The sequence below is a fragment of the Rhipicephalus sanguineus genome, chromosome 2, assembly GCF_013339695.2.
Source record: "Rhipicephalus sanguineus isolate Rsan-2018 chromosome 2, BIME_Rsan_1.4, whole genome shotgun sequence".
NCBI classification, from domain to species: domain Eukaryota; kingdom Metazoa; phylum Arthropoda; class Arachnida; order Ixodida; family Ixodidae; genus Rhipicephalus; species Rhipicephalus sanguineus.
This window is the reverse complement of record NC_051177.1, coordinates 120,098,555-120,106,949: the sequence shown is the minus strand read 5'-3', so window position 1 is coordinate 120,106,949 and position 8,395 is coordinate 120,098,555.

Here is an 8,395-nt window from a genome sequence, read left to right as displayed (position 1 = left end):
GAAATTACGAAAGCGTTTTCATTTCTGTGAATGCTTCTGGCACCGGGTTGCCTGAAACCCTCCCACCCGCCTTCTAGTTCTCTTTATTCTCTGTAGCTCACTCTACTTGACGACAGTGTTTGCATGGAGGAAGGAAAATGACTAGGAATGAGCATCGCACGACTTTGTTAGTCGCCGTCATGCTCAGTATAAAGTCCAAATCGATAACATCGCCCCGAGCATTGTACGTTCTATGTGCGACCGAAAGCTTGCGATGGCTGCAGACGGGCGCTGCTCAAGCAGAAGAAAACGCGGCGGCCGGCTCTCTCGGATCAGCGCCTCCTCTATTTTTTCCATGCCAGCCAGATGAACCCAATGCATCCTCTCCTCGAGCCCTTTCCTACTCTCCCCCGTCGGCTAGCCTTCGCGTCTGCTTTACGTTCATGAGGGTGAGTACCCTTTAGGTGGTGCCGCACCACGGAAGTCAGATGAGGTAATCTTTTGTTCAGTTGTGTTCAGTTCGGGCCATCGTTCGGCCAATGAGGCATCGCTCACTTTGGCGCAGTGCTTTCGTGCGTATCTTCCGTAGGTTATTTATTTGGTTATGTGTTCTTTACAGGTGTGGTATTTCAGAGAAGCTGAGCTAACTCAAAGAATGTGTAGATAAGCACTCCTGTGAGTGCAGACTGCTTTCGCTGGTGCACGGCAGGCGTGCCCTCGCTTTCGTGATGGTGAATGCGGCACGCTAAGCGAAGAAACGCTGTATTGTAAGGTTGCCAAAGTGATACTTTCAAGGCTACTGTCTCGCTACGGTGTTCTTTTTTTTTTTTTTTAGATTGGGCGACGTGTGTTTTCGAACTATCGGGCTCGCGAGCGATTGTATCATAATTTATTCATCTGCAAAGTATTTTGGTTAGGGATGGGTGAATATTCGGGCGTTTTAAATATTCGAACGAAAATAAAGTATCGAATTCGCTTCGATACGAATTTATTTTATTCGAAATGAACGAGTGTATGTATGTTTGACCGCACATAACCCCCTTTTAAGGTGGTTCTATCTATCTATCTATCTATCTATCTATCTATCTATCTATCTATCTATCTATCTATCTATCTATCTATCTATCTATCTATCTATCTATCTATCTATCTATCTATCTATCTATCTATCTATCTATCTATCTATCTATTTATCTATCTATCTATCTATTTATCTATCTATCTATCTATCTATCTATCTATCTATCTATCTATCTATCTATCTATCTATCTATCTATCTATCTATCTATCTATCTATCTGCCTACGTCTGGCGGCTCTCATGATCGCCTCCTTAACTTGGTGTAGACCAAAATTGGCATGGGAGGGTAAGATGATTTGACGAATATGACTGTCGCGTACGTCGTCAAACCCTTTCCTCCAGACAAGTGTGACACATACCCGTTTACCACGGGCCGCGGTGCACGGGTATGCGCCACAGGTGATGGACAGTTTATATCTACCCAGGAACGGCGAAAACAGACATTAAATGCGAGAGCGTTAAGAAAATCCGACATCGGCAGCGTTGACGCGACGAATGGAAAGAATGAAAATTAGGATCCCAGCAGCAGGGGCGTAGCCGAGGGGGGGGGGGGGGGGGGTTGGGGGGTTCAAACCCCCCGAAATTTTTCAATTTTGCTTGCGCATATATACACGCACACATACAAACGCACGCACGAATATACATAAAGTATGGTTGAAACCCTCCCCCCCCCCCCCCCCCCGAAAAAAATTTCTGGCTACGCCCCTGCCCAGCAGGAAACGAAGCCAAGCATTCTGCGTGGCAATCAGGTATTCTGCCACCGAGCCACGCCGGGTCTGCAAAGTGGTTTGGAAAAATAGCCTATGCAGGCGTAATGGCGGTGCAGCGTCAATTGTGGTTGTGTTGCTGCCTATCTAATTTTACAAGAAAGCAATAAACACTACATGATACTCCTATACAATGTGTATACTCTTACGATACAAGCGTCATATCAGATTAACGTCTGTGGTTCCCGTGTTAGTTCCGCTTTTATAGACGTCTAATAAACATTACAATTGTATTCCTATGATTCAGCAAGCTATATTGAAGTATTGCTCGACCCTGGAGGAATACATTAACGAAAGTTACGTGTGATATTCACATCATCGCACCGTAAAGTGCACTTAGCCCGCTAGAACGACGCAGTGTCCATTTCTTACGATGCTGGGCGATGGCCTCATGCTGACCGAGGATAATGGCAGTTTGATTGACAGCCGCTTTGTAGACTAGGCTACGTAGGCCACATACGCCCAGGTCGTCTAGGAATGCGACAGGTGCCATCCACTGACGTTGGTCTACGTAGCCCTATCCAGGCCTACCAGCCTAGACGGCCTATACCTCACCAACGCGAAGGGTGACTTCAGATTAGTGTTGGCGGTAATGCGTTACTTTTTTCAGTAACTTAGTAACGTACTCGTTACTCTTTCGTAACTGTAACGGGTAACGTACTTACGTTAGCATTTTTCAGTAACGCGAGGTGTTACGTTACTCGTTACTTTTTATTCCAATGATCTCAAGAACTTCACACAAAGTTTTTTTCGTCTCGTAGGAGCTACTTTCTCAGAGCTCTCCATGATGTTATTTTGTCGCAGTGGTGGACTGCTGTCGGCCCGCCGACCGTTGACAAAGCGACCACACGCGGAATCCTGTTTTTTTTTTTGCGCAGGCAAGATTGCATTTGGGAGCAAATTTTCGAAATTTCTTAAATGGATTTGTAATATCGGCTACCGTGCTATCGATTTATCGTCGATAAATCGAAGCGAAATGCGGTCCTCAGAACCGCGAAAAGCCAGCTGTCGAGATTTTCTTGACCTGCGGAGGTCAAGACTCGGGGTATAGCGGCCTGCCTTAGCTCAGCCATGACTTCTTCGGAAAAGCATTCGCAATAACATCGCCAAGTGTAGATGAACGACTGTCTCGGTACCTTTGGCGCATCATTACATCGCTCTGAGTGGGTTCAAGGAAAACCCGCGCGTTCACCAGCTTTTTCTGAAAGTGAAACATGAGTACCACAAGAGTGTCCGTCGAGCGCCTATTTAGCGTAGGTGCGGACGTATTCACCAAGAAACGAGGCAAGCTGTCCAATGACAGATATTTGAAGTTTTAAGGCGCGAATAAGACACGGACGAAGAATTCGCGCCTTAAAACTTCAAATATGTGTAACCAACAAGCCCAGTCTGCCATTCTCACACTCCGATGACAGCTTTGAAATGAAGCTGCTTCTTACATTCAGAAAGTTGCAGTTACATTAGGAAGTTGTTCGTGCAATACTTTGACACTGCTTATAAACTTCGTTTCCAAGATTAGTTTTTCGTTTTGCAATCTGCAGTAGCTATTAGCTTTCTGGCTATTGAATTCCTGAGGCAGCGAGGCTGACCCTGAAGAGCTTCACATACACTGTCGCAATTTTTGCAGTAAATATGCAGGTTAACTTGAAAAATTGCGAGCAAATACTTTTTGCCGGATTCATGCCATTTAGGCATTTTTCATTGCTACAAGTTTGTGCATTAATTTTGTTAGTAGAAGCACGCCGTTATAATTACTGCAAGATTTTTCGGTGATGTTTTCTTTGCGGAGACCGTTGATGGTGACATCGATCGTCTTATAGTTAATGTCAGATTGAGAAAAGTGGCCTTGCCATGTGCGACAGAGTTAGAAGCTATCAAATATAACTGTACCGGCTGCTTCAGGCCACTATATACAGTATTGCGAAGGAACGGCACATTTGTGAAATTTATTCTCGTTATATCAGTACTTTGGGCTGAAAAAAATTCTTATTGTGGGTTCATGCAGCGAAGATGGAATGATTAAAATTTCTGATTATGGAGTAACGGCAGAAGTAACGTCCGTTACTTTTTTTCGGTAACGGTAATACGTTAACTGTTTTTATGGGTAACGCAGGGCGGTAACGCGTTGCTTTTTTGTTAGCGTAACGAGTAACGTATTTAGTTACTTTGTTTCGGTAACGCATACAACACTGCTTCAGATTCCGACATGTCGCCGGCTCTATCGGCAGACAATTTGTCGATGAAATGACCGAGGCATCCACGATTTCCAACAGCTGTACTATACCTCATACTTCAATACACATGGACCCCTCGTCACCGCGATCACGACCTGATCCGTAACAAGTCATGATCAGCTGCTGGTGCTCGCTGATCACGGTGATGATGACCTTGTTCAAGAGCTGTCAAGAACAAACATGCACACGGGAGAACACACATGCACACGGGTTCGTGAATTGTGCGTGCGTTCTCCATCATAAGGGACAAGTATAAGTACTACATATCAGCGTACCGCTTCTGGTGTTGGTATAATACCAATGTTGCCGTTGGCAGCGTTGCCCGACTGTAAACAACTGGTTATATAACACATACGCGGCTCTTCAACATATATGTGTGCGTATAAAATTTATACAAATCTTTAGCGTCATTTTGTAACGTTTGACCCAGTACAAAAAAATTACGCCACAGTCACCTTCCTGTTGCATGCTTCGCATAACATCGACTCCCACGGTACGTGGGATCTGCCGAATTTTACCACGAAAGTGTTTTATGCCGAGGTCCACCAAAACTTCAGTGACGTATTTCCGTCACGGAAATGACGTCGAAAAAATGCAGACGTACAGATGGCAAAGAAAGAAAGTTCCGTCTACGGGCATCGAACCCATGACCGCTCGGTCCACAACACCAGGTGATGGGCGCGCTTTCCACTGGGCCACGGTCGCAGACTCTTGAGGCTTTACAAACGCGCCTTTTATATCTACCATTCTCCCGGTCGGCGGGGTGGTGTTGGCGTCTGGGAGCGGCAAAGTAAAGTAATTCATCATTACTGTGGCCTCCGCGACTAGTACCTGCAACGCGTTACACGTTCGTTCCATTCGGCGCGTTTTCAATGAAGTGCAATTTTGTCAATGCCTTAACACACCACGAGGTGGCGACCTTAACCCAAGCGTCGTAAAGTCCCTTAATATATAGAAAGTAGCGACACTCTCCTCCATATCCTCTCCAAAGTGTCCAACCCTCCTCTCCCAAGTGTCCAAACCTTATCTATATCCTCTCCCGAACGGCCACCATGCGGGCGCGCGGCCCTATAACACGGCTCGCGCCTCTTGCCTATCAAGAATGCTATGTCACGCTGATAGTGCGCGCAACGTTGGTGAAAGCGAAGTGCCGGAACCGCGGCAGTAACGCGAAGAAAAAAAGAAAGAGCTTCGCGCGCGTTTTCCGGGAGACAGCCCGTGGAAGCGGGGAGGTGGAAGGCGGGAGAGGAGGGTGCTCGGCGTGGCGGCTCGGTTAAAAGAGAGACGGTACTTTCCCAAAAATATCCAGGGACTTTAAAGCGTCGTAAAGGCGTCGGCCTCGCTCATAGCATCACGCTAATCAAACCAAAAATAGCTCTGCGACCCGCGCCTGCCTTACCTGGCTCTAACACCGCGTTCACCGCCTAAGCGCTCACCCCGAGAAAAATTGCGGCCGGGCTACCGGGGCGGCACAACGCGCTTGCGTTTCCCTCTAGTGCGGCCGTGGTGTTCAATCACATTTTCAACATGCCGTAGGATGGCGACCAAGTTCTGCCTCCATGCGACTCTATTCTGGCTATCACAACTCGTTCTCTGATTATGCTTTCACCGGTAACTACTACAGCTACCACAAGGGTTTGTTTAATCATTGATCATAGACGTTAGTCGTCGGCATGGAGATGTACCACCAAGCATCAAAGTGGGTGCATCCACGTTGAACAGTGCTATAGCTGCCAGACATCAATATACATTGTGCAAACTCTCTTATATCAATGTACAGTAAACATTCAGTTACTTCTATAAGGGCACGTTTTCCTTTCGTGTTATTCCGATTCTTATGGCGGAGGGATCAACCATGTTTCTTTTTTAAGTTTAAAAGTGTGTCATATGGGCTTATATGCGCTAAGTATAGTAATTTTTAAATTGTAACGTATTGTGTCACTTATAACTTCCACCCTACTGATATTCAAGGCTTCTTCCACTCCACTTCGAACCAAAAAAGTGACATTCACTCATACGTAGTTCCAATCCTTAAAAATATTGAGCGAGGGCCATGACAAAAATGTTCATTTTTCATAATAATATGCGGTACATTCTATCCGAACTATTCGAAATTATTCGACCAAATCACTATTCGCTGCGGATTCGCTTCGAGCCCCAAATTCACTATTCGTCCATCCCTAATTTTGGTGTATGTTGCAAGTACACTATTTGGCCAATTAAACAAGCTTGTTTCCCCAATCTTTCTTGTTGAACTTCCTTCTAAGCTACTTTCCTCCTAAGTTACTTTCCCAGACGCGCCGCCCTGCGGCCTTCCCAAGTGGCTTTCATACTGCGATTTTTTTCTCCTTTTTTTTTGTAGTCCCTTTTGACGGCTCTCCCTTTGGTAGACCCTCCCCTTTTTTGTTTTTTTTTTCTTTTCTTTCTTCTTTTTTCTGTCTCCTTTTCCCTTCTTTTTTTCTTTTTCCTCTTTGCAGCTCCCCTGACTTTTGAGCGCCGTTGCAAACTTTCTTGAAATGATGTGGCAAGGTGAACACTCCTCTCTCGAGTTTTCTCTTTCCACGCTGGAATCACCAACGGCGACAAGCGCCACCGCTGGACATGACGTCAACACTAACCCTTCAAAACTACACGCCAAGGATGACAAGGCGCCTTTGACAAAGATACGTCCACCTATCGAAACGTCGGCCAGCCTGTTCTGAGGCACTTTCTCCTGTTTGAAACCTATCCCACTCCGTGTATCCATCTGTCGGCTCCCTTCTTGATCTCGAATTTGTGAGGAACGACGAAAACATCTCGAAAATCTTTCTCGAAATAAGCAAGAACGAACGACGCATTGAATCTCCGAGCTCCATAAGCTTTAGCTCCATGGGCTGAAATTGAGGTGTTTCTGGAAATTTACAGCGAAAGAAAAAAATTTCTTCACTGAAAAAAGAATCTACCTATTTCACACCAAAAGAGAAAGTAACACGGAACAGGGCTCGAACACACGTGCATGAGATTTAGAGCCTCATGCGCTACGAGCGAGCTAGTCGGGCGAATGTAAAGGACATCGCTAAGAGGCTCTTTGGCAGGTTGTCAAGTTTCCCTCCAGGTCGTTGGGAAAGAGGTGGCTTCTGAGGAAATTGAGACATGGCGCTGGGCGGGCAGAACAGAGCGTTAAAGGGACAGTAAAGAGCAAAACGATTTTTCTCGTATTAGTAAACTACTCTTTCACGATACCAAAAACACCACGCTTGCTGCGAAAAGACGCTTAGTAAGGGCGAAATCGCGCAAAAAGAAAATCTGGGTGGCGACGCCACCCTGAACTTTCCGCACCATTCGCCGTGACGTCAAATATTTTGACGGCGCCTACTAGGTCCTACGTAGTTCCTAAACGGTAAAAATGAAGTACACTGTCCTCTGAGGGGGCCATAGAGTTAACATACAAAGTTTGAGGAAATTTGGTTGAGCCAATGGCGCCAAAATACGAGAAGTACACCTTGAAGTTTAAAATTGAAACTTTGAACCCTATTTTCTCTTTTATTAATACACATATAAAGTACAATTTATCAATCTAAGCAGATTCATTGTTTCTATTTAGTTTCCCTTTAAAGGGGAAAACGTGGTATTCCGCCTCCGATGCGGGATGTACTGGGTTCGATTGCCGGTGCCATGGACATCCATCGGTTTTTGGGAAGGGAGATCTATCGACCTGGCGTTTCTCAAGGTTTTGATTTTCCTTTCTCTGCTTTCCTTCACTCCCCTTATCCCCAACGGCATTGCCCTGTGATTTGCAGAAATAGGCGCCTTTTGCGCTTCCGTAGAATTGCTGGGATTTTATGTGCAGAAAAACCACGACATGATTACGAGGGACGCTTTGTTTGGGTGTTTCAGGAAATTTCGACCGCCAACGATTCTCCCTCCTCCTCCAGCAGCCTCTTCTGTCTTAACCGGTGACCTGCCAGAAGACGAAGAAACGTTTTCCGTACCCATCTTCCTCCCACATTGGCACTGAGCCCTGCTCTCTACAAGAGCTGCAGAAGATAACGCCTCATTCTGCTCCCCAAAACAACGTCAGATTGACAATTGGGCAGACACAAAGACACGTTTTGGTCCCCGAAAGCGAAGGACGCGCAGTATATAGACAACGTGCGCTGCCTGGTCTTGGAGGCCGTGCGGCCGCGACAACTATCCGGTCTTCTTCTGGGCGCACGCGACGTGAGGTTCGCCGCTTTGCAATGTGCGTTGGACACTCTCGCTGTTTCCGGGCGCCAATACTGCCAACTTCATTGGCGACGGGCCCATGCATTTGAAATCGGAATTACGTCGTGTGTATGTCTACACCGAGCAATG